The sequence below is a fragment of the Anser brachyrhynchus genome (assembly GCF_964034855.1).
Source record: "Anser brachyrhynchus genome assembly, chromosome: 1".
NCBI classification, from domain to species: domain Eukaryota; kingdom Metazoa; phylum Chordata; class Aves; order Anseriformes; family Anatidae; genus Anser; species Anser brachyrhynchus.
Window position 1 is genome coordinate 189,458,372 of NC_137694.1, and position 26,965 is coordinate 189,485,336.

The following is a 26,965-nucleotide window of genomic DNA, read 5'->3' on the forward strand; positions in this document are numbered from 1 at the left end:
ATACAATTTCCTGCCAAAAGGGCAGGGCTTGAACTGAGCCAGAAGAGGTTTGTACATCTTCTCAGGAGTACCTGTCCCTGTTGTAGCCTTGGAACAGGCTGTCCTGTCTCAGTATGAAATCTGGGTTTTCTTGTGATGTATCCCCCCCTCTTCCAAGAGGCAAATGTACTATCTAATTGCTCTTATGTCCTTTATCACCTCAGCCACTGAAATAAGGCAGCTACCGCCGCACAACATAAAAAGGTTGTTTGGTTCTGCCTTACTGTCAGTGCAGCCTGCTCTCAGCTTGTTTGGAAAAGCTGCCGCAGAAGCAGGTTAATGCTGATGTTTCTTTAATGGTCGGCGTCAAGTAATAACATGGTTGAAGTTGCCTAGGGGATTAGCTGGACCCTGCGATGTCTCCTGCTGTTTCTTGGTGCTTTTGGCTTGCGTATCTGCTGTAATTGCTTTCCCTGGCATCAAATCGGCGTTGAGTTACAGCCTCGCTGACACCCAGTGATCTCTCTCACAGCAAAAAAAAATAAAAATAAAAAAAAATAAAAATCCCGTAGCATTTAATCATGAAACCTGCTGGTGAATTCACCGCTCGGTGCTGGTGTGCGCAGGGCTGTGAAAGCTTCTTCAGGAGAATCAACCTGGCACTGGGAAAAAATAAAATCCTGTCTCTCCTGAAAGGGGATAAAATATGAATTCAGGTTGCCAGCATCAGCATTCTAGGATTTTGCTTTTTCAGAGTTGTCAGGTTGATGGAAAACATATTTTCAGCCCTTGGCCCATCAAATACAGAACAGAGTTGTTCTGGGAGTTGTTTGTCAGCCTGATCCTTGCCTAAACTGCTTGAATCTTATTTTCCACTTGGTCTAATCATCTCCAGCCTTGAAATGGGTGGTTCTGGAGCCAAGATCTGGCAGCAGGAGCACCCAGACCTTGCAGGCATTGTTAGAGCTGGGTTCCTGCGGAGACTCTTCACAGAGCACTCTCATCCTAAGTTTCCACTGTTGTTTCCCCACTGTCACCATGCAGTGTTTTCTCATTTAAACACAAGCTGCCCATCTTGGTCTGGTCTCTGCAGCATGTTTCTCATCAGCTTTTAGTAGTCCAGCCTGGGGAACTGCAGCACTTCTGGGAAAAAATCCCAGCAAAAAGCCCTCTCCGCTCACCCATAAATCAAAAGCTCGTGCTCCAACACCCTCTGGCAGGAGGGTGCAAGCATGGTTTAATGCACAGGGGGAAGGAATCCCAGGAATACACTGAGAATAATAATAAGAGGAGGCTCTTGATTACGCATTCCTCAGCAATAACAGTTTTAGAGGTTCTCGACAGAGCTACTCAGGGCTTGCTGCTGCGCTGAGCAGAAGCTCCTCTTACACAGTGCTAAAAAGCTAATCAGCTAATGCTGAAGGGAGCGGAGTCTGTCAGCTGTCTTAGTTCTCTGAGTTTACTGAACTGCACACGGTGTCACACATGAAATAAAATGGAAAATACCCCCAGTGAAAGAGGAAAGCCACTCAAGGAAAAGGAGCAGCACAGGGAGCTGCAGGCTCTGTGGCAAGCACAGCAAACAGAGGCAACGCTCGTAGTTTGGAAGGAGACGCAAAACCTGCAGCGTCTGCAGCACTTTGCAGCACTGACAGGGGCTGCCAGCAGCTCCAGAGCATACACTGGTGATCAGCTCCAAACCGAGCTGGGTGTCTATTTTAAATTGGATGCCCAAATCTACACGGTGGCAGAAAGAGTTTTATTAACACAGAAAGAGAAGCTGTTGATAACACAAGACATGCAGCAAAAACCAGAAGCCACATGAACTAATCCACCAAGGAAGGGTGTGAAATGCAAGCTCAGATAAGTACCAAATAGAATATAAATTTGTTATATTCAGGGACGTGTATGCACAGGAAACTATTTGGACAATCTTATGTACTGGATTTCAACATAAAGGATAGGTACTGAAGAGAGGAGACTGAAACAAGTGAGAAATCAGAACAGAGCAACTGGGGAGCTCGGTTAGATCCAGGACAGACCTGGGGAAGCCCAACTCATTCGTGGTGTTCTGAGTCCTAGGAAAGTTCCCTGGCCCTTTGGCAGGGCCTGCAAGAACAAGCCTGGGAAGCAGAAGGGACAGAAGCACCACGTTGTCTGCAGCAGTGGCAACTGTAGGAGTAGTGTACAAAATCCTCTGCTGATGGAGAGATTTCAAAGGATTCCAGTAAACATGTTGGGTGGGAGGACTTCCACTGCATGTGAGGGAAATGTTTTCTTAAGGGCATCCCTGATGCCAGATATTTTCTACACATGATGCTGTAGCTTCAGCAGGTCTTGGCAAGGCCATAAAACCCAGCATGTTCACATTTAGCGCTCTCTTTGGGAGATATTATGTTCTCCAGCTGCCACTGGATCTGCATTCAGCAGCCCAGATGTTCCATCAGGCCAACCATCTTCCGTTTCTCTTACTGTGGGGACTGATGGAGACTGTCCTCGCAGGTCTTTGAAAAAGCACATGTAGCAAACAGCTATCAGGTGCAACACTGGTAAAGCTGAGGCTGCGTTTGGGGTAAGAACTTGACACAAGGCCCCCTCACAGCAGAAGGGAATGAGCCTGCAAAGCAAGCTACTTTAGCACCAGCTGGAGCACTCCGGCTAAGGCAAAGAGAAGGTGATGGAAGATAGCTGCACTATGCTCGTCCTACCAGACAGATCTACTGGAAAATGTGTGCCTTGTCTTCCTCTAGCAATACCCGAGGGGTGCACATTGCAGAGATGCCTGAAAAAATGAGATGCAAATCTTATTCATGTGGAGAAACCAAAGGGCTCACCTGAAGCTCCTTGTGATGTAGCTATAAGGGCAAAAGCAGGTTTGCAGGGTGGCTGTGGGCAGAGCCAGAGGATGGATTTAGCCAGAGGAGGTATTTCAGCACAGGGCACAATACATTCACCTCAGAAATTAAGAGGACGTTTTTAATCAGTGAAGTTGTTTAATTATGCTGGAAGCTACGCATTATGATCTCTTCTTGATTATGGCTTGTTGCTACATTTGGCTTGGGAAAAAAAAAAATAAGAAGAAAATAAGACGTGGAGAGCTGTCTCTTTAAGGGAGCCTGGCGAGAGCCAGCCAGAAAGAGCTGTGCTTGCAGAGATCTGTGTCACACAGCCCCCGGCTTTGAAAGGAGCGTGTCCTGTCACTGTCCTTTGCTCGGAGTGACTGCAGAACACACTTAGCTTTCTACTATTTAAATGTACAAATGACTGCTCGGTGACTCAATTAATAGCTCCAGTGCTCCTGGCCTCCTGTCTCCCTTGAAGGGCAAAAGCCGGCTCTCTGTGACTATTAACGCCCATATAACGCTGCAGATTTGGTCTGATTTTCATCACGTGGCCCTCCAGACCCAGGGCTGCCGAGCCGGTGCTGGCCTCCCGGCTGCGTCTCCTGCATCTCCAGCACGTTCTTGCGATGTGTGGTCCCCCAGGACACGGCTCCTCCTCGTGCCACGTGTGGGCACGGTCCCAGCACATCCACAACCGTGGTGTCGTCGGGTTGCTTGCTCAGGGACAGGGATGTTCTTGTCAGGCTCAGTGAACCCCGCTTCAGGGCAAGGCCAGGGGCCAGGCGGTGGCCCCCAGAGGCCCAGGCTTTCCCAGCAGCCGACGCTGACGGAGGCTTGTTTTCACACAACGCTGCCTTGGCTTCCAAAGACTGCTAAAAGCAGGTTTGTTTTGGGTAAAAACATCGTATAAGGTGGTTAGGTATTTTCTGACTGAATTTCCCTTTGCCAGAACATGAGAAAGGAAAAACAGTGGAGGAAGACAGAGAGCGAACACTGAGTTCCTCCATTGCAGAGACAGCGAGGGTCCAAGAGGAAAGGGCAAAGATCTGAGCAATGTAATGACAGCTTTTGCTGTCAGAAAGGCAAACGTTGTTTATTGAGAGACTGTAGGATGACACTGTGCTCTGGAGGAAAGTATTAAACTATCAACAGGAGGGAAGGGCTGGGGGATTTCTAGATGACACCACGATTGGGGTGGGAAATAGTAACTCCTCTGGAAAAAAAAACACTAACAGCCAACCACCATGACATTTCAGGGGACTACATCCAAGACCTGAGCATTAAAATAAAGTCATATTGCAAACCTAGAAGTAGGAAGTAAATGACTAATGCCCAGAGTGTCCTAAGGCTGCAGAGGAAAGGTTAGATATGTAGAAATACTGGGTCACATTAGGGAAGAAAAAGAGAAATCACCACCTGTATACAACTCCACACTGTGTTTTCACTGTCATCCTCAAGTTTACTGTGAGGGTAGTATTTTCTTCCTGAAGACTACCAAAACGTTCCTTTTTGATTTCCTGGTCGGAGTTAACCATATCAGAGCGGGACAAGGAGACAGAGGAGAAGGGGCTGGGGAAAACCTAGGAACAAGTAAAAGAACAAATTTTGTGGGTAAAATTTGTCTGGGAAAGATGGCCATATCTGCTTCTCTGTGCTCCTACTAAAACAAAGGATCCTAGGGGAGCGGGATCCTTGCAGGGCCACCTGCTGGTGGTTCTACCCAGGCAAATGTGGGACCCTACGAAACAACCAGCCCAAAATACCCCCTTCTTGGCTCCTGGAAGAGGTATGGGCCATCAGCCAAAACTGAGGGATTCCCAGCTGCCAGTCTGTGGAGTAAGTGCAGAAACAGAAAGGGATGTAGGGTTTCTGGGAGCACAGAGCACCACAGGCACTGAAGAGGAAGGAGGGATGATGCTCCTTCGGTGACGGGAATTGCAATGACATATACGAGGTGGGTGGCTTTGCTCAGATACAGACTAAGATGACCAGGAAGGCTGGGAAGGTTCAGGCTGCTGAAGGTTGTGAGCTGGTAACACTAGCTGACATGGTTTTGGCCAAGAACAGAAAGTACTTGTCTTAGGTCATGGTGAGTCTGTAGACACAGGAAAAGCTACTTTTTTTTTTCCCTTTTTTTTTTTTTTTTTCCAGGAAATTGAAAGTTTTCTGAAAGACAGCGAGGTCTAGATAAGGGAATGCAGTAAAAGAAAGATCAGCTCAGAGGAACAAAGATCAGAGAACCAGGAACAGATTGCAAATTTATAAGGTAATTTATGGCTTAGGTATGTGAGAACCAGGAGCAAGGGGCAAGAATCTGAGTTGTGGAGGGCAGTGACCCCACTCCTCATGGAGCAAAAGGGTCTGGAGTGTATATCATTTTTGTGGAGGAGACCTCTGATATATGCTAAAATTCAAATTCTCTGTGTCCTATGGTATAATAAAGCAGGTTCAAGCAAAAGCTGCAGTAATGGCTTCTTTTTCAGGTAATATGCTGCGTTTGGGAATTTTTGACTAAGAAGGAGAATTCTCTTCACTCAGGAGCATTCTTCAGGGTCACATCTAGGTAGGCTGATCTCCTGACACCAAGAGCCAGCAGCTGGATTCCAGCAGGTGTCCCACTGTGTTGTCCATGCTGGAGATGCTAGGAGGATTTGGCAGTCTTTCTGCTCAGCATCTGACCTGGCCAAGACAAGGGAGACAACATTAGTAGCCCCACCAGCAGTTTTCAGACTGTTTGCATCTTGTTTAAGCCAACCAAAACGTCTAGTTTCACCCGAGTACAGGATTCGGGTGGCAATGGTTTTCCCCTTACATGTTTACTACATTGCATCATGGATGTGACATAGTTTCTGGTTGAGAAATAAAACCAACACCTCTAAAGAATTCAAATCTTCAACACTTGCAGGGTTTGGGGTTTTCTCTTTGCTTGATTTTAATGTCAGTAAAGGGGATTTTGTAAGGATTTTGTTAGGGATTTAACAGGTTTCTCCATCAGCCCAACGGGAAATTCCACCTTGGCTAGGCGAGGTGGAAAGAAATTAAGATCTACAGATATTTAGGTATTAATAACCCACGGAAATCGCGGGATTTAGGCCCCCTCTGGAGGAACCACTGCCTTTACAGAGGAAGATTTTGGTTGCAGAAGGTTATGCTGGGCTGATCTAAGGGTCTGCTGCTCTCTTCACAGTCAACGGTGGCTCCTTCCTAACCCCTGGGGACACCAGGGGAGGCCCGGGGGGCGGCGAAGCCCCACTGCTGTGAAAGCCTGGCCACTCGGGACGGGGACAGGAGGCTTCTCCCCTCCCTGAGAGTCCCAGCTCTGGGGGCCGGATCCTGCTGCTGGGGCTGAGGGGACCGAGGGAGGCCCCGCGGCCCGGCCAGGCCGCACGGGGGCGCCGCAGGATGGCGGCTGTGCCCCGGGGCTCCCCGCGGCCTCCGGGGCCCTGTCAGGGCTGGGGCTTTCCTGGCTCGGTTCACGGACCTCAGTGTGCATGCAGGGAATGAAAGCTGGGCTGAGGGGACCTGTTGGGGTTTCACTTCTCATGGGGTGCCCGGCGTATTAAGCGAGGCTCCTTGTTCCTTCCGTGCGCAAGACGCGTGTGGGGTGCTGCCATCAAAGGCGGACACGAGGTCCTCTTAGAGGAAGGGCCGTGTCTCATTCGGGTTGGAAAGCAGAAGTAATAAAACCTGTGTATTGATGCAGGGGTTGAAATAGAAAATTGGGAAGCAGCAGAACAGGGTGTGGGGGCACACATTGCCAAGAGAAAAAAAAACAACACAGAAACAAGGTCTGGGTAGGGAAGGATTTGTCACGTGAAAACATCCGTGCTGACCCAGACTGAGCATTTATCTCCCTAGGTAGGTGTCCTGCTTCCAGCAACGGCTGTAAGGAGGGGTACAGTGAAAACTAAGAACAGTGAAAGTAAAATATTTTTATTATCCATGTCATATCATATCGTATCATATATCATATCATATCATATACATCATATCATATAATATCATATCATATGTCATATGTCATATGTCATATCATATATCATATATCATATCATATCATCGTATATCATATATATATTAAATTTTCCCTTTAATTTTCCCTTTTAATAAAACATTTTATTATTCATGTTATATCGTATCATATCATATATCATATCATATCATATCATAATCATCTCATACATATATTTATTTTCCCTTTAATTTTCCCTTTTCCCCAGAAATACTCTCCCAGCCTCCACTTCTTCTCGGTGCCAAGGATTTGCTGAGCCCGCCGTGGTTTGTCTGTAGCTCTGAACAGACCCCTCTTCCAAGTACTTGTCCAGTACCCCTGCATACTCTTTGCATCCAGAGCACTTTTTGTTGAAGAGTTCCACAGAACTACCAGGCAATATCAGCAGGACCACTCCTTTCGGTTAATTTTGAACCTGCCTCAGTGTCATTTGACGGCTCCTAGTTCTTGCTTGGGGAAACAAGTGAACATTCTCCTTATTCACTCATCGGATCCACTTCTTCCACTAGCAGTGCACACTTGCAGCCCAGAAGGCCAGCTGCGTCCTGGGCTGCACCAACAGAGGGGTGGGCAGCGGGTGGAGGGAGGGGATTGTGCCCCTCTGCTCTGCCCTCGTGAGGCCCCACCTGGAGTGATGCGTCCAGGGCTGGGGCCCCCAGCACATGAGACATGTGGGGCTGTTAGAGCGGGTCCAGAGAAGGGCTACAAAGATGCTCAGAGGGCTGGAGCACCTCTCCTATAGGAACAGGATGAGAGAGCTGGGGCTGCTCAGCCTGCAGAAGAGAAGGCTTCAGAGAGACCTCATTGCAGCTTTTCATTACTTAAAGGGGGTTTATGAAAAAGATGGTGAGCATATTTTTTGCTCAGTCAGATAATGACAGGACAAGGGGGGAATGGCTTTAAAATGAGAGAGTAGGTTTAGATTAGATATAAGGAAGAAATTCTTCCGTCAGAAGGTGGTGAGGCCCTGGCACAGGTTGCCCAGGGAAGCTGTGAATGCCCCATCCCTGGAGGTGCTCAAGGCCAGGCTGGATGGGGCTTTGGGCAACCTGGTGTGGTGGGAGGTGTCCCTGCCCATGGCAGGGGGGTGGAACTGGGTGGGCTTTAAGGTCCCTTCCAACTCCAACCATTCTGTGATTCTTTGTCTTTCTCACTCATAATTTCACAGCTCTGTTTGCACAACTTTATTCAGTCATCTCCTTCTGAAACTCAACAATTCAGTCCCACTTAGTGACTCCTTAAATGTAAATCATTGCTTATCTTTAACGTTCATCCTGCCCTTCTCTGAACCATTCAGGTTCTGGTATCTTTGTTTTTGAGATGTGGCTACAGTTCTCAAGATTGGCAAACCAGTGTGATAACAATGCTTTCTGCACTGTTCTCTCTTCCGTTCCTAATAACCCCTTGCATTGGATCATTGGATTTGTTTTCTTGAGCATTGATGAATGATGATATAGTGACAGATAATAAAGAAAACTGAGACCAAGCAGGAAGAAAACTGAATGAGTTGAGTCAAAATCCTCGGGGAAATGATGGTAAAGTAGAAAAACAGGATGGTGTTAGAGGGCTTCTTTATTTTTATTTCTATTTTTATTTTTATTTTAAATTTTATTTTTATTTTTATATAAAACTCTAAACCTTTAGTGTGTCTTCAATATCAGGAATAAATATTAATGGCAATTGACAGTAGGCAAGTGTTTAATATTCCAGCTGCAAACTCAAGAATAAAGAGATGTGATAGCACACTTGCTTATCCCCACAAGAAAAAGGGGTTGTATTTTGGGTGTAGTTTTGGTAGTGAACATATTATAGAAGACCTGGTTACACTAAGGAATTTTGGACCAAGGTGTTGATGGTGTTTCAGTAGAATGGGATAAAAAGGATAAAATTTATCTTTCTGATTTCTTTTTTTCCCCACAGGGAAATTGTCAAGAAATTTAAGAAAAGCTCTGAGTGGAATTAACTGGTTTGACAAGCTCAGGAGTTGCACATGAAGGAGTGTAAGAGTTTATATCAGTGGTAGAAAATCTTTCTGGAATTTGCATGCTAGGCAAGGGAAAAACTAATGAGGAAGTTCTTCTGAGTTACCTGGATGAATGATTGCCTAAGAAAGGATATTAGGTGTAAACAGTCTATGGGAACGGATAAAGAGGTCAGTCAATCTAGGCAGCTAAATCTTGAAGGTCAGAAAACGTAAGAACTCAGCAACAAGTGCCAAAAGTCAAGCTGCGTTAGACCCTGCAAAGATCTGTGAAGATAAATGCTGAAAGGTTTGGTATCTGTATAAATAGAAACGAAATAAAAAAGGAGGAAGTAGGGCTGCTGTGTACAGAGTAGGAGGCTGAGATCAAACACACTATTTGGTTCACACTTAGATCAAGGGCCAGACCCAAGAGGGTATGCAGGGATGTAATGCCAGGAAGTTAATTTGGCTCTGGGAACAAAATTCACAATGCTGAGGAAGATGCCTTAGGTCCTTTGGCTAGTAAATGAGAGAAATTAACATTCCCATGACTCGAATATAGGGCAACCTGTATGGTGCCTGAGCTGCTCATGAGGTTCTAGGTCTGTAAGAAAGTGTCAGCCTCCCTGGCTACACCTGTGTTAGTACATAAGGCATGGTTAGGGCCCAGGGTGGTATTTAATAGTTCCTGCTTCAGGTACAGTTTGTGCAAGACAGCCTTCTGCCCAGCAGTGAAGGGGCACAGTTCATGGGACAGCATGGGGTTGCTCCTCCCAGTGATATGTTTGAAGGTGGCCACCTTGTTTTTGACTTGTTTTGGAGAAGAAGAGGGGTTTCCTGTGTGGATTCAAGCTGCGATGTGCAGCTTGCCCTTAAGGACAGAGAATGGGGCACAGTCCATTTTATTTAGTAACATAAAGCTAGCTTCTGAGATTGGGATGATCTAAATGACGGAGGTGTTTCCGAGATATCTTGGATGGCCTCAGTAATGTACTGTTAGGGGCCATTAACAACTACAAAACTGTTTCTTCTTAAATTGGTAGGAATTCCCCTTGTAGTATGTTCTGGGTTTCTTGTATATAACTGAATCTTCAGCCCTTCTCAGATTAACTCCTGGTGTAACTAGGTCTTTAGTACTATCAGGAAGGTGGGAGCCATTTGATCAGATGGCATCTGAGCTAAATCATCCTCCACTTTGGAGGAGGATTTGGACCACTGCTCTGAATTTAGAGGCCTTTACCAAAGTTGCATGTTAGGTTGTCAAGTTCTTCTTTAGGTTTTGTCCTAAACGGCCAAAGTTTCCAGCAAGGGTATTGAGAAGGACAAAATCAGCACTGGAGCAGGAATGTGCACAATTTATGATGAAACTGTTGGAAGAGAACCCACAGACTTTAGTGTACACTCGCTGAATAGCAGATCATCTCCATCCCAGGACTGTGAAAAGATGTGAGCACATAATTGAAAATCTGGACATAAAGATTTTTTTTCACAGGTTTTTAAAATCACAGGTGGTACAACACAACCAGATGAGTAGCAGGGAATGGCAGATGGGATGGGACTCAGATTTTAGCAGTAGAGAAGGTACTAAGATGTAGTTTTAAGAAAAAGTATGCAAAGGTATGGATTTAAATGAAAAATGGAACACAAAGGCCGGTGAGAGTTCAAAATGAGACCATGTAGTCTCTTTGATTAAAGGAAGTAACTTTATAGACAAGAGAAATGCAGCATTTCTAATCTGCTTTGACTTCAGCAAAGAAAATGATATAGTGCTGCCTTGGAGACTGGTTTGAAGAAAGGGTTAGTACATGAACTAAGTGATAAGGAGGGTGAAAAGCAGTAGAGCTAATGAGAGGAAGATGACATTCACTACCAACCTGGAAGAAAGTTACTAATGAGATCCTTCAGGATCTTGGGATCAGTTTTATTTTGGTATTTCTTTTAATGCATTTAGCACCAAAAAACAGATTGGGTTGGCAAAACTTTGTTAGATCAAAGTTGGGAGATATCAGCAGGTGAATGTCTTGGAGTTTATTACAACTCTATTAATTTGGCTAAGATGAAATGAAGTATTATGTAGATCCTCAGGATAGCCAGATGAATTTCTGTGAGCCTGAGACTTGTTATCTCGAGACAAAGGAGTTATTCCAGTAAGTTAGGCAAGTACTGTTTACAATTGTCCAAGTCAGAGGCAAGAATGCCTTTAGATGTAGTTGTGGCCTTTCTGTTTCCAGATTTTTGGACTTCCTTAATGCTGCAGCTATTCAGCTTGGTGCTATAACAGCTGGGCTAGGCAAGTTCATAAACAGTGATTGGTAATGAAACGTCCTGTGAAGAAAGGCACTTCCTAGCTGGAACCATCCTCATTATTTTTATTACTATAGCACCAAGAGACTTGGTAGTACGATGTGGTTGTTTTAATTTCTGTACACAGCAACTGTCTCTTCCAAGAACTGACTGCCTGAAACCGTATCTATACCATAAAATGAGAAAGGGAGAGTCTTTGGGCCTGAAACCAATTGGTGCTGACTGGCTCATGTCTACACATCTTGGGATCTCTCTCTCCGTGCTAGGTTTGTGTTAGAGGAGTGGCTGGAGTGACCCAAAACAGAGCCAAGAAGTGAACTAATAAGTGCGTGGTGTGAATGCCTAGGCCTGAGTGTTTGAGCTCATTCCCATGCCTTCTTTTTCGAGCAGCATAGCTGTATCCTAAGAGACAGCTGGAGACAAATGGGGGTGATATGTAAACAAGCAGACACAATCTGTCAGAGGAGAGGATGTGAACTCAGTACACTTACAACCTCCCTTCTCAAAAGTTATCTTCAGTCATCGCTGCAAAGGACACACCTAAAAAGATGAAAAGAAGGTGACTGTGGCGATTTCTTGCACACTTAAGAAGGAAACTCAGAAGTGTTAGTCTGTGAATTTGCCCCATTGCTACTGTGGAGTGGCACCAAGGAGCATCAGAGGTGGAAATCAGTCTGTAGGTATTAAAGGGAATATGGGGACCTGAAAAGCCTTGTACAGTACAGACAAGAAGATGCTGATTGGTACAAAATTACAAAGAGAGCTAGTTAAAGGCTGCAAAGAGAGAATCATGTAGTCTACACCAGGCTAGAAAGGGAGATAATTTTGCAGCATTTTGTGTGGATATGAGCAGGGCATGCCAGAGTTTGTCAAGGCACAAGAAAAGTGTTACAATAACCAAAGCATAAGAAAGGAAACTAAAAGTGCAAGAAACCAAATGTGTCGTGGACTTTCGTTTCTCCCAGTCATAAGAAAAAAATTCCTTAATCACCAGTCGTTTGGTCTAGGAATGCAAAGAACACCCAACCAACACCTTCCGCCTTCACGCAGACACTCTGTAAACACTGGTGCTTACTGTAAAACACAAACCACCCTTTCCATCCTCTTCCAGTTTCCTAGCTGAGAGTTTTACCTGCAGAGATGGCGTGGGAAAACCTCCCACCTCCACTTTCAGTGAAGTCACTGAAATACGTTAAAAAAAAAAGAGTCTGCAAGACTTGGATGTAGCCTGGATGTGTGATTCGGGAACAAGAAAATTAAAATTTTTTCTTCTCCAAATTCAGTTGAAATTTGTCAGGGTACCAAGTGTCAACAAGGAGGCAAACTGGGTCTGGAAGCACTTTCTGTCGTTAAAATTATTTAGTTCATCCTAAAACACAGTGTTTTGGCCAACTCAAAATTGTTCCCATGCATAATTCTGGGCTGAAATTGATTTAGGTCTTGAGATAAAGAGAAAAAAAAACACAACATTTAGAATCTCCCTTTCATCTGTAACCGAACATATTTATTTGAGGTCCTGAATATCAACAGTTCTGTCTGAGGTTGACTTGAACCAATATTTTGAATCTGGAAGAATGCTTTCTCACTGAGACTGAACATAGGGATGCCTCTTTCCTGGCTTTACTACTCTTTGGAAAGGAAAACCAAACGAAATAGAACCAACCAACCAACCAACCAACTAACAAACAAAACCTGGACATCTTATGGATCCCCTTGAATCCTGACTTGAAATAAATTGTAGGAATTATATTTGCTCTTGTTTGCTTATCATAGGATTTAATTCTTCCCCAATCCTGGTGAAAGAGGTTTTCCATCAACTAGAAGGAGGACAAAGGACCAGCAGAGTAGAATGGACAAATCCCAACATATAACTTGAAAATTCAGGTTGAAAACTACTCGGTGGGTACTATGCATTGAGTTCACTGGAGACGGAGTATCTCTTCAGGTGTTAAAATAAATGTATTATCCACTTACCCATAAATCACAACTACGGCACGTTCCCAGGATCCTTCTCAGGTGTCTTTGTCTCCATCACAGAGAATAACAGTGTGACAAAGGAGGCAAGGCAAGTCCTGCAAAGGACTATGGTGAGGGTCCTTCTTGTGTGAGGCTCCTTCTCCCATGGGTCATGGCTTGTCAGGAACCATCAGGGGCATTCATGTCTGGTCCTGTCCTACAGATGAGTGAGATACTGACGGGCTCAGCTACAGACAAACTGGGTCCAGGAGGTGATTAGCTGCAGGTTCTTGCTGTGTATGAGATGGCATAAGTGCAACATGATTTACAGGGTGTTGACAGGAGTCAAGAGGAGTCTATGGTAAGAGTGTATATCTGTATATTTTATACGTCTTGAATAGTTTGTTTCTGAGGATTTATTTTTGTACTGAATTTAAATGAGCAATTCAAAGTTCACTAAAAAAATAAAAAGGCAACAAAAAGACCCACCAAAATTCTATCAAAATGAAAACTAAATCACCTGTTCCAGAACACATGGAAAGTCCATTTCAATCAAGCCTATTCCTCAACATTTTTGTAAATGTACAAAGCTGAAAGGACAACATATGCATGTCACAGACACTGCGGTTTTCCCAAGAAAATTGCCTTAGCTTTTCTCGGTATCCTTTGGCATGTCTGGATGTACCCTTTTCAATGCCTTGCCTGTCAGTGATATCATTTCACAGCTTGGAAAATGCTAAACGACTTTGCCAGAAACAATGATCTTTCATGAGCAGAAAGTACAAAAGTCTTTTTCATCTCCAGCGCTTTCAGAGAGCACAAAACACATGAATTATATTAACGATTTCCAATAAAATCATGGCCTGCTTCCCCCCAAATAAACACAAGGATCTGAAGGAAGTCCGCTACACCCATTAAAACCTAACGGGAAAAAAAAAAAAAAGGAGAGAAAAGATGAATGAGAATAGTAATCCAAGCACATTAGCAGGTGAAAGAACAACTTTGTTAAGAATGGGACTGACCCAAAGCAGTAACAGGATGTTAGCTCTGGTTATTTTAAGAAAAGGGATTGAGGGTGGTGGTTTCAGATAAAAGTCGTCTGTAAATGAGTACAAAAAGCCTCACATAACACCACCACCTCCCACAGCTTTGTCTGAGTGCATTCCAAGGTGTCCCTTTAGATTTATAGGAAAATTATGAAAATGCATGGAGCACGCTTCTCCTTGCCATTTTACTGTCACAAGCCTGGAGTGACTCCATTCTTGGCAGTTGCATCTCGCCTTATTTTCAGCATTGCAGGAATAAAGCTTGGCCGAGAAGACTGTAAAATCCACTGTCTGATTCAAAGGTGACCTCTTGGCCCAGCTCTTGTTGCATCAGCTTTGTTTGATGCACTTCCTTTTATTCCTGGGTCCCTGAACTATTGCTAAATTCATCAATGACCGAGCAGAGAAGAAAGAAACGGAATAAACCAGAAGAGATGAAAAATGAGAGTTTCACTCTCGGCAAGGTAGGAAAGAAGATCCTTCCAGTGAAATGGAAATACCCATTTGTAATTATCCGTCAGTATTTTTATTTGCCAGAGGTTATTGTTGTAAGACTTGCTAGCTTGGAAAGGAGCGAGTCACTCCCACAGCCAAGCAAGAAGAAGGAAGCAACAGATTAAAAGATCATCAGGGTTCATTTGACTTATTCTGCATATTGCAATGAGGCGCATTTAAAAACTGCCTCAAAGGCTCATCTTACCTGTCAGTAGGGCACGTCAGTGACCTTGTTGTGAGCTAAAAACACAAGAGCAACTAAAATGTATGGGCTGAGCATCACTTCTCTCAAACACAGCATACATCCCCAGATGGGACTGGGAAGTCCCAGGGTGGAATTCCACCCTACAGCCCAAGGACTCACTCGGTGGCTGCAGCGTGTCTTCTCTGTAACCAGCACCGTGGAACCACTGGGAGAGAGGCTTCTGTCATAGGTGGCAAATACTTGGCTTAGGACAACTGGGTGGCACCTGCCAGGACTGCCACCAGAGCATAACAAGAGAAGCATTTATGAGAGAGCATTTACCAGCTCCCAGGAAGACACAAATGTGGGAATTGGGAGTTGCCACCTCACCCAGAGTAATGATACCACCAGCATTTTGGTTCTTTGAAAGGCAGTGTCTGTTTGTTCCATTATTTTCTTCTGGCACATTTAACTAATTTGGGAAAAGGAAAATCCAGCCTGGCACACTGCTCTTGAAAAGCAAGAGAGCCCTGTTTCAGCTCCTGAGCATGCAAAGTGGGTGCAGCTTCTCAACCCTCCTCTCTCGCTCAGATGTTTTTCCTCTAGGGCACACACTGTACACATCTTTGGAGGTTGCAGTGCCTTTTACTGGAAAGCAGGTCCTAGTTCCTCGCTCTGGCACCATGCAGTTGGCTAGTTTGTGTGTGCTCATGGAAGGGAAGGTGTTCAGTCACTGTAGCCATGACAGTCTCCCACCCACATGATGCTCTGAGAGTCCAGCCTGAGGTGGTGCCTGGCCTTTGCAAAACCAAGCTTGTAAAATTCCCATCTACCTCTGCAGTCTTGCTTTTATTTTATTTTATTTTTTCCTGGTACACATTATCTTACAGGTTCACTTTTGACTATGTACATTCTGCAGTAAGCTGCCAACTGCTTAGTCACAGTATAATGTCCATCCCATTGCCTGTTTTACTGCGCTGTTGTGGTAGACAGGCCCTGTATTGGTATTCACCTTCCCCTAATTTCACACATCTAAGTGCCGGAATGGGACTCATTTCAATTAATTGTGGATATCTATAATGCAGATACCAACATCTAAGCTCATTGCTGTAGGTGTGCCCCCAAACAGTAGTGTTGGGGTGTAAACCAGAGACTCCTGGGCTTGAAACTCAGCTGACCTGTTTTAGGATTCTCCTTGTCTATTGGCTATGAAACCTGCCTAGGGAGACTAGCTTGGATGTAGACAATTCCACTTGCTCAACTCCTGGTGTTGCCACATCTTCTCCAAGGAACCTGAACTGCAGAATGAATAATCTTTCCCTTCTTCCCTTCCTCTTCCATTCCTTTCACATTGCACAAAGTTCACATAACCCGTGAGAACTGCCCATCTCACCACCAAGCTTTTTGCTCACAGCTCCAGATCCTCCTTGGTTTTGTTCACGTGTTACCTTTGTAGCCCCATCAGCAGACAGGATTTCCTCTTTAAATAGCCAAGATGCAGACATCCAACCTGCCCATGATACATGATCAATCTGTGCCAGGTCTGCAGCCTGTCCTTTGGCTGGAGTTTACTCACCTGGGTGTTGATGCCAGTGATGTCTAGGGCAGAAGAGAATGCTGTGAATAATGCCATTCCTGGGTACCACAGAATAAAATGAACTACGACGGGCTGACTGGCTACTTAATAAAAACAAAAAGAAAAACAGCAATGCATTATTAAGGTGCAGTGGTTGATCTTTCTATACAGAATGTCTTAATTATAGCAAAGAGAAGAGAAATACCAGAATGAGTATTATTATTTTTATTTTTGGCACGCTATTTGTATCTGGCATTCTTGGGTACCTCAGCTTGGCATTAAAGAGAGTTTCTTTTTCCTGAACAGATTGGTTTAGGGGCCCTAATCTGAGACCACTGTTATCCTTATTTACATAGCCACGTCTTTTAATGTGCACAGGAGGTGAACCAGAGCTTTATGACAGTGACGGGTAGAAGTGGACTGCAAGGTGGTAGGTATAGCTGTTTGTCTCACGTAGGGCAGCTGTTGAAGGAATGTTGTAGTGAAACATCGTTCAAAGGTTTTCTCTGAATGCTTACCCCCAAAATGCTCCAGCCTTCCTCTGTAATCACTAATGAGTGTGGATCTGTCATAAGTGTCATTAAGCAATTTCTTTATTGTTTATGCCTGCTTATTCACTGAAGGCCTGTTCTCCTCTTCTGCCTTTGTTCTGAGACAAAAATAAAACAAAAAAAAACCACATAAACAATTCCTTCAGCTTTTCATTAATAAGTGTTTCTTATCAGGCTTCTATTTTGGTATTCCCCCAAGTAACTGTATTTAGTTCTTATTGTTAAATGTCAAAATAAGCATAGTATTCCAGCTGAGGTTTCAGCGCTATTCACTACAGCTTTGTAATTACTTTCTATGTCCTGCATACAACATTACCGTTAAAATGCTCTAGAAGAAAGGTGTGGTTGGGTTTGTTTTTTCCTTTTTTTTTTTTTTTTTTTTTTGCTATTACTACATAGGAGTCTTACAACACTGCTGAGATTCATTGTAATCTCCAGACCTTTTTCTAGCCTACTGCTCAGCCAGCTGTTCTGCACTGCTAATTCGTATTTCTTTTCTAAATGTGCTACACCTTTCTAGATTTCCACTTTATTTTGGAGAGTTTCTTCAAGATTTGTGCTCAGACGCTGTCCCATCCCGCAGCCCACTTGAAACCTTTCCCATAGGGGTCACACCACAGATTTTATGAACACTGATGGAAATGGGGCTGAGCCAAGCCCAGCAAAGATCCCATGCTGTCCCCTCGCGACACCTACAGCTCCCGCGGACTGCTCGTTTCTCCCATTTGTGGGGGCAGTCATGGAGATTTCACCAACAGCCTATTCCCTTGGTTTGGGGTTAGTGTTTCACACCGGCAATGTAAAAAACCTTGCTGGGCTCTGCCTGCATACATCTGCACCTAAAGACCTGGAGCACAAGTCCTGTGAGGAGCGGCTGAGGGCACTGGGGTTGTTTGGTCTGGAGAAGAGGAGGCTCAGGGGAGACCTTATTGCTCTCTACAGCTACCTGAAAGGAAGGTGTGGGGAGCTGGGGGTCGGCCTCTTCTCACAGGTAACTAGTGATAGGACTAGAGGGAATGGCCTCAAGTTGCACCAGGGGAGGTTCAGGTTGGAAATGAGGAGACATTTCTTCTCAGAAAGAGCAGTCAGGCACTGGGACGGGTTGCCCAGGGAGGTGGTGGAGTCACCGTCCCTGGGGGTGTTCAAGGAAAGGTTGGACGTGGTGCTTGGGGACATGGGTTAGTGGGTGACATTGGTGGTAGGGGGACGGTTGGACCAGATGATCTTGGGGGTCTTGTCCAACCTTAATGATTCTGTGATTTTGTCTCCGTGTCACTTGGTGTGCTGTCGGTGATCTGAGTGGGGCAAACACCACAGCTGGGCGGTTCACTGCGGCACAGCCCCTCAGTTCTCATTTCCATTGGGTTCAAGAAGAAAAAGTAAGCAGTTTTCTGTGATGTTCTGGCTAAAAGAGTAATTTATAACATTTTCCAACACAAGCTTTCGTTCCCCTGCGCTAAGGACACAAACTCTGCTTACAGTCTGCTTTTGGGGGCAACCTCCCTGTGATCTGAGGAGATGCTCTCATCCAAGCCCCTTCCATGCGCCGGTTTGGCTATGTTTCCCCAGCCGGACCAACGAGGCCTTTCCCTCCCTCTCTTTTTTTTTTGTTTTCCCTGCCGCGATATCTGGCCGAGCACCCCTTCTCCCCGTGGCTCAAAGTCCCCCTTTGCTTCTTCCCCCCCTTCAGCTCCCCGGCCCTGCCCCCGGCCGGGCCCGCCATGGCGCCGGGCGGGAAAGCACCGAGATGGCGGGCAGAGGGCGGCGGGGCCCGGGGCTCACCGGGGACGGCGGCTCCGGCACCGGGTGTCCCCAGAGACCACCCCGTCGCCCTCCCCATCCCCGGGGGGGTTCCCGGCAGCCCGAAAAGGCCCCGTCCCGGCAGCCTCGCCCGCCGCCCGCCTCCCCATTCATCGCGGAGGCGGGGCCGGCGCGGCCTCTTTGCCGGAGGTGTAAAGCGGCGGCGGGGAGCGCGGCGCTGCCATGGCCACGATGCCAGCCGCGGCTGCCGCCCGCCGCCCCGCCTCGCCTCACGCCTGAGCCCGCCGCCGGCCGGGGGCCGCGGGTGAGTGCGGGAGCTCTCGGCCGGGGCCGGGGCTGGGGCTGGGGATAGGGACGGGGAGAAGGAAGGACGGGGCCGGGGCCGCGCCACGCGCGGGGCATCCATTTTGCATGATGCAATCGGGGGCTGCGGGCTGGGGGCTGCCCGGCACCGTGCCCTGCGCGGCCCCTCCGTTTTCTCCCCCGTGTCCTCTCTTCTGCTTCCACCCCACCGCAGAGCACATCTCCAGCAGGGCCCTCCGAGGCGGGGGAGCCAGCCCTTTCCCCCCCTCCTCAGTCCCCTTTCCCCCCCTCCTCAGTCCCCTTTCCCCCCCTCCTCAGTCCCCTTTCCCCCCCTCCTCAGTCCCCTTTCCCCCCCTCCTCAGTCCCCTTTTCCCTGCTCCCCAGCTTTCGGGGTGTCCCATCCCCTCGGCGTGCCCCCCAACACGCCGGGACCCCCAGCTCCGGCTGTGCTGTGGTGGCAGGGGGATGGTGCCCAGCCTCCCGTGGTGGCAGCGGGCACCCACCCAGGCGGGCATCGCCACCGCCTGCCACCCTGCCCGCCGTCCCCCAGAGCCAGCCAGGGCACCAGAGCCATGAAACCCATCCGGCCCCACACGCCTGGCCTGGCTCAACGCGCTTCTCTTCACCCCACAAGACGAGCGGGGTGGCGGAGGACGTGCTTCTCTGGGAGGTGCAGGCCCGAGCGCTGAGCAGAAGCGAACCTCGGACCACGATGGCCATCCCTCGTCTGGGACCGCAGCAGCCACAGCGTGCAGTGCTTTCCTTTCTTTTAAAATTACAGAAGAGGCTGAGAGTTCACTGAGAAGCCAGCTTTGTGCTCCTGGCGCTCGAGTCAACGCTGCAGCCCACAAGTTCCTGCTGTCCGCTGTCCTTCAGCCTGCCCCGGTCGCTGGTTCCCACCTGCGATTAGGGAAGGGGCTTGTTCCCATTTTGTGTTTGTCAGCATTTCACGGGCAGCTGGTTTGACTAACAGATGGATTTCTTCGTGTTTTGCATATTCATGTCCGAACATTTGTGGCAGGCAGGGCAGAGGGGGGGGGAAAAATAAAAACCTCAAGAGGGTTTTTGTATGCAACACAGGCTGAAAAGAAGGGTTAGGACTTTCAAGGAGTCTTGGTTTTGGAGCAGGGTATAATTACCATCGGTGCTGCACGGACCGAGGACAAGAAGACCATTGCAGCTCTGAGGAGTTCACAGGATATGAAAGAAGGTGGGCTTTATGAGTTAGCTGTCTGTTAGCTGGGCAGTTTTGACTATCATGCGTGGCACTCACGGCCATTTGCAAACATTAGCAGCAGCCCCGAGCAACGACCCCGTGATGATGTCTGCCATCACACGGACCTCTCAGCACCCCTGTTCCAAGCCCAGGGCATGTGGGGAAGATGTGTTTGCACCTGTAGGTGCTGTGGGACAGCCCTGCCTTTAGAAATCCCTTACTCGGTGACACTTGGCTGCCTCTGCCATCGAGGGAGAGGCGTGGGTAGTCCCTGTGCTAAGCTCCCGAGGGCAAGACGCAGCATGTAGAAACAGTAGTAAAGCAGAAGGGTTTGTAAAGCCTGCTCTGACAGTAGTGCGTTTGAGCCTCGTGACAGGGAAGCGTGTTTCGCTTTGGTTTTCAGCACTCACCGTGTGTTTGTTTTGTGAAACGCCTGGCACACGGCTAGGCATGCATCCACACCCAGCTTCCCAGTCGCACCGGTGTGTTCACCGTCTTTGCCTCTGACTTGGAGAAACCTTCCTGGCTGGTGAAATACTCTGTGGACTTGCGTTGCCTTCAGCAGTCAGCCTAAATGTCTTTTAGACAGGGTTTGTATCTGATGCAAAAAAGGAGGAATCGTGTAATTGTCCAGGCTGCATAGGGGATGGCTCTTGTACTGTGCTCCTCCACTAGTGTGCCTTAGTGAAACTGGCTCCAAAATGACCCTGTTCCCTGGGCTGCGTTCTTGGTTCGTGCCATTTCACCGGGGTGTGTTTTGAGGCTTGTTCCTTGTAGGCTTGTGCTGATCAGTGAGAAGACAGGCTCAGGAGGCACCCCGAGTTTTGGGTGGGCTGTAACGGAAACTGAGGCCAGCTAGGCTTCTAATTCAAGCAGTTCAGCTGTGAATGTGGGTTAAAATGTGTTATTACACGTTTGCAACGTGCTCATGAATCCACGTGAAGGAGAGAAAAGGGAGCTGGATTTGCTAGACAGAGGGAGCGTAGCTCAGACAAGAGGGAACCCATGAGTGGTAGCATTGCTCTTCCTGTAACCTAACCAGTTATCAGAGGAACCAGCTCTGAGCTGCGTTTTTGTTGAAATCTTTGCCACTCTTTTTATTTTTATTTTCCTTTTCCTGTGCCAGTCTACTAACAAATGTCAGGTAATGTTGCACCTAAGCTCCGTGTCTCTGCTTTAGGTTATGAGATACGTGAGGGCTGATATGTGGCAATCTAACTGGTGCTGAGCACAGCGGCTGGTCTGGTCTGTGCAAGAGTGTAGTGTTCGTTGTTTCCTCTCCAACGGGGAAGAGATGTGGTTTAGGCGGAGGAGAGCAGGGATCTTGTTAGAATCGCTGCCTGCACGATGTTTCGTTCACTCTTGATCTGTCAAGTTCCTCGACCTTGATCCACCATGACAGGTTAAGGAGACTTCAGCAGCCTTTCAGAAATGCCACTTCCAGTCGTACCCCATCTTTCAGAGAGCAGGAGACGACACGGCACCTTTAATTCTCTTCTCTTGGCCCACATCGGCGATGCCCAAAGCTCAGCCACGTGCGGTTTGGGGCAGGAGGAGGCGAGTGACTGCCACTGATGCCCCGTGGGGCAGAGCTGCTTTGCCCTTGCCGGAGGCTGAGCTGAGAAGTCCTGCTGCCTTAACCAGGTGAGCAGCAGACCTGGGAGGTTGTTCTGGGTCAACTCAAGTCAATACCAACCCAAAGCTGGCAACCTGGCTGTGCTGAAGGTAACATTCAGCTGGCCAAACGTAGTCATCTGCGTCCAAGGTGAGAGTCCCCACGTCCCTCACGGTCCTGCAGAGGAGGGCTGGGCATTCCTGCGGCACCGACACAGATGCCTCGCGCCCTGAAGGTCGCTCCCTGCTGGCTATAAAAGGCTTAGCTCCCATGTAAACGTCTGCGCTGCAAATGTCTAAATGTTTATCTCGGTGAACTTGCGAGGTTCTCGGATTCCTCGGCGGCTTTGGGGAGAGCCATGGCTGTTTGCACTGGGGGTGAGTTTGTTCTGGTATTTGAGCACTCCCTTGTTAGTGCCTTTGCTCCCATATCACTGCCTGCTTAAACCCACAAAGAAAAAATAAAAAGGCATAGCTGAATCCCTTGGTCAAACAAGACATGGGGTTAACTAGCACCTCCCAGTGATTACCCCCTGAGTGCAGGATTCCCAACTATTCCCTGTGGTTCCTGGGCACTTTGGGAGTGTCAGCGATTAGGGATTGGGGTTCCCACCTCCCTGCTGCCAGCATGGCTTGCGCAAACCCCGGGACCCTCGTTCCGGCGCTACTGACTTGCCTTAAACCCACCGAGGTGGCTGCCCAGCAGTCCCGTGAGCGGTATCTTGTACAGAAGTGCCTTGTTTCGGAGTTTCCAGGATGAAATGCCACGAGATTTTTGGCTCTTGGTGCGTTTTGGAGCTTCCAGTTTTCCCCTCGAGTGAAAACCAGTTCAGAAAACGTCATTTTCACAGAGGTGCAACTCGGCCGTGCTCAGAAACTGGGGTAACTGCTGTGGGAAAAAATACACTACTAGTTCCTTGGCTAAGCATTCCTCCTTACATTTTCCTCTTGATCTGACCTGGTCCTCAGTGTGTGCCATACCATGTCTCAACAACCCCTCTGAGAAATCCACGCGATTCCCAGGTTTACTAAAATGCTACGTTTATTACAGTAACGGTAGCATTTAGCTTCCTATTTTCTTGCAGCTCCTTCTCCTGCCTTTTTCTGGGCTGAGGAATAACTCTTGGGTTCTCTTTCCCCAGGCTTCTGGAGAAAGGTCCCAGCTGTCTGTTCTGAGCTGGACAGGTTTTGCATCTCGCTCCTGCCTCGTTGTTTTCCAGACCCTTGTCATTTCCTGTATCTTCCCTTGTAGATCTTTTAGGCTGTTTAATTTATAAATCACAAGAATGAGGATTTTAATTAGTATACTGTTTTTTGAGGGTTTGCAATGAATTGCCACCCGTATTTTCTGAGCAAGCTGTGTTTTTTTCGTAATTCAGTGGCTATTTTGTAGTCATCCCCTTCTAAAAGTTTATTATAAGCCACACCGATGTTCTTAAAAAAAATAAAAAAATGAACAATGAGCTTTTCATTTAACTGGGTTTGTCCCTGGTACGGATTCATGCAGCTTGCTTAAAACCCCCCGTACCAGCTCATTTATTTGTTCCTGGAAGCCGTTCCCTCAAACGAGGAGGTGTTCTCAAAATAAACAGCGGTGTGCGCCGTGCCCCGTATTATTCCTGGCAGCGCGCGAGGCCGGCTGCTGTACGGCACCAGGCGTTTCGCTATGGTGAGAAGGATCCGTCTGGGGATATTTCCCTCTGCGGCCGGAGCTCTGCGAGCCAGCCGTAAGGAGACCTGCACGGTGCTGCCCCGCGTGTCCGCACCGCACGGCTGGCATCGGGGTGGTGGGGCAGGTAAACCACAGGTGAGTTTGCTGGGGCTGTGGGGTGTGGTTCAGCGCCGCTTCCCTTTGCTATAAAAGAAGGACCGTGTGAAATTGCCGTTTTTATAACTTTATGGGTGAAGCACGCTGAGATCAGGGCTTTTTGGTTCCCAGAGATCCACCTCCCCGTACCGCCTCCGCAGCGGGAAGTGATGCAGCTCCGGGTTATGGGGCAGCAGAAGGCAAGAAGACAACTTGTGCCAAACAAGAAGGGGGGGGGAAAAACAGTACAAACTACAAACCACAACAAAATCAAAACGCTGCTAATGCTGGTAGTAGTTTCGTTCGGGAATGCCTCCGTGGGAGGCTTATTAGGGTATGTATGTGGCAGGAGTAGACGCAGCACGCAAGAGCTCACTGTGAGTTGATAAATGAGCTGTTTCCCTAAGCTGAAGAAAAGCTTGCCTCCGTCAAGTGGGAGAGCCTTAAAATAAACCAGTTGGAAAAACTGTTGCGTTCATAGAAGGAGGTCGCTTCGCTGAAGCGACTCTTTCGCTGACGTCGTTTCAGCTGGCAAAGTAAATAACGTGATTTATCTCCAGAAAATATTACGGAGGGGATTAGTTAGTTGGCTTGGGTGACCAGAATACAGTCTTTCATCTTCAGGTTGCTGATTAAACTCCGCGTCGGGTTGCTCGCTGCCTGACAGCTGCTTGATGACCCGTGTGAGATAGTTCCCAAGCAAAGGATGCTGCCGAGCGCTGCGCTGTTTGTTTTCCCCCTTCCAAAAGTTCACGGAGCAGGGGGACCTGCGACGCGCGTTGTGAAGGGCTTTTGCTTTGTCTCTCTTTGCAGCAGAGCCCTGCATCAGGCTGGTTCGTGAGCCTGCAGCTTGCGAAAGCTTAGAGCAGGCAGTTAAGGAAAAATAAAGCAAAATCAGCCCCGCTGTGTTCAGTGCCTGACTTGGAACAGCAGCAGAAGCGATCAAAACAGGTATTGGGAATTTAGCTGATACGGTTGTGACATGAAATGATGCTGTATCATCAGGTATCCACTGGTGCTGACCACAGGTGCAGCAGGCAGGGCCTTTCAGGCTCTGTAATCCGCTGGAAGAGAGGAAGAAAGGAGCCAAAAGGGTCCTGGCACCCTTAGCGTGACGAAGGGCAACACCCAGACCTCTGCAGCTGGACAAGGGATGAGGGTGGAGGTGGCACATAGGGGAAGATCGGTATTTGAGCTCCCGCTGGAAAATGAGAACTTGTGTGAGACTTATCCCTGCTGGAACGGCAAGGATTGGGCTGGGAGTTTGGCCTCTGGCGCCTTTTCAGTTCAGGAAAGCTCCAACACAAGCAGCAGAGTGAAAACACGAGAGTTCAGCAGCTTCAGAAGACTCTTTATTTTTTGAGGAATGCAGTTGTTCTGAGGAATCATCGTTCTTGTGAGGAGGTCTTTGTTTCTGAAGTCAGTAGGTTCAGTTCGCTGTCTCGGGGTTGGCTGCAGCTAGCTGGGAGGAATCCTGCCCCTCGTAACCTGGGAGGCTTGTGAAGAAACGCCAGGGGATCCCCGGGGAAACGTGGGTGAGTGTTGTGGCCACGTGGCTGTGCTCTGGCTGCTCCAGAGAGAGCGTCGCAGGCGGAGAGCCCTTCTGGACCTGCCTTCTCCTTAGAAGGAAGTATCTGGAGAACAGAGCAGTCCCGTGCATAGCACCGCCAGCAGCAGTTCTGCACTTTCATGCTGCTGTTCAGACCCTTGGAAGCTGGGGGAATACTAACCACCACTTGTTTCATACTTATTTTGCTCTAAAATCACCCATATTTTTTTTTCCCCAAGTCCCAGGGCAGAGGAACTAAGCAGAACAGAATATTTACAGCCAGTGGTTGGATTCCTTCCTGCTGTCACTTAGCCTCGCAGCAGCAGCACATTTTATTACACTTCAAAGTTTCTTCTTTGAGATAAGTGACGTGTGGGACTGGGGGGAGCTGGCACTGTGCGTGCTGGAAGAGCTGCAGTGAGATGTTTAATGCAGCACCTCTCAGAGACTGTCGTATTTAGGCCTCTGCACGCTTCCAACCCCATAAATGTAATCAAAAGTGATTTCTTTTGATATCAGAATTGGGAAACTCTAATAAGGTTTATAACATGTATTAGCAGACTGGGTGATAATAGGGTGATAATAGCAGTTTTTCTCCCAGTAAGAAGAAATGTGTATTTACTCCAAACCATACACTTTTGCTTATAGGGACAGTTATTTTTAAGGGCAACCTTATCACTTCCCTCGACAGGGCTCTGTGCTGTGCAACTGGTCGGCTGCCAGGCTGATGGAGGGGAATGAGAAATAGATGGCAACTCTTTTTATTTTTTTATTTTTATTTATTTATTTTTTTTGAAATTGACCTGCGTTTCTGAGTGGAAAAACAAGCTCCCTTTGCAGAGCCGTGCGGGTCGTGGGCGCCGGCTTTCCGCAGCCCGGATCGCAGCACGGGCAGGGCGACGCAGCCTGCAAGGTGCTGCTGCCTGCAGGACTGGGGCCGGGTCTGGGCTCGGTTTTGCAGCAGCCTTACGGCTCGGCTCAGGCCAAATCCGCCAGTCTTTGGCGTTTATCTGCTGGCAGGCCGTGGGGCTTGCAACAAACCCCCAGACAAAAGCTGAGGAGGCTCGGTCAGGTCCTGCCCTTCTGCGTGTGAACGCAGGGAGACGCAGCCCGCAGAGAAAAGCATTCACTTTGCCTTTTTCCTCCTGCAGCACGGCCGTGGAGGAGCAGGGGAGAGCTGAGCAGTGAGTTTTAGCTGGGCTAAAAGAAAGAGTGTTTACCAAAAGCAAACAAACCTTACACCTGCCTGGCTTCGATAAGTTTTATTTCGGTGGAACACATCGAACCTGGCCTCTGATATCCGTGTGACAGCAGGGGCACCTGATGACGGTGCGATCAGAGCAGTCAGACCTCACACACGTATCGTTTGGGTTGCTCTGTACCTATTTTGGGTCTGGATAACCTGAATGTGGTTTTTGGCGGCGTTCTGTTGTAAATCCATCAGCGTTCAGGAGCTGTGAAGTCTTTGCAGCGAAAGCTTACGGGATTATTTGCAAATCACTTCCGAGACTGATTTTTTTTCCCCTCGGTCAGAGCAGCAATCCCATCTCGTATGCCTTTTTTTATGACTCAGGTGCTCCTGTCCCATTGAATACTGGATTTTTACTGGAGCTTGTGGTGTCAGGGACTGGAGGACTGCCGAGCTGGGCAGGGTCGGGTCAACTGCTGGAAGGAAAGCGAGCGACTCGTGAAACAAGAAGTTTTAACAGCAAGCGGGCAAGTACGTGGGCGAAGCTGCCATGGCAACTGCTCGTAGTGTTTGCAGAAACGACCAAACCGTGCCCTGCTGCGATTCCTAACCGCCGG

The 26,965-nt window shown here is 47.8% G+C and overlaps 1 protein-coding gene and 1 long non-coding RNA gene across 2 annotated transcripts in view; one reads left to right on the forward strand and one right to left on the reverse strand.

The window, feature by feature from the left end:
* Positions 1–1,954: 1,954 nt before the first annotated feature.
* Positions 1,955–20,177, reverse strand: LOC308179950. The gene is made up of 3 exons (XR_013940692.1): positions 19,675–20,177; positions 13,076–17,007; positions 1,955–11,641 (listed from the first exon to the last, which is right to left on the reverse strand). It is a non-coding gene; the product is annotated as an uncharacterized lncRNA (long non-coding RNA).
* SLC7A1 (solute carrier family 7 member 1) overlaps positions 18,833–26,965 on the forward strand; it is a 40,136-nt gene continuing 32,003 nt past the window's right edge. The window contains exon 1 of the mRNA XM_080560655.1: positions 18,833–18,974. The gene's annotated coding sequence lies outside the window, so the exon portion shown is untranslated. The remainder of the gene's footprint in view (positions 18,975–26,965) is intronic.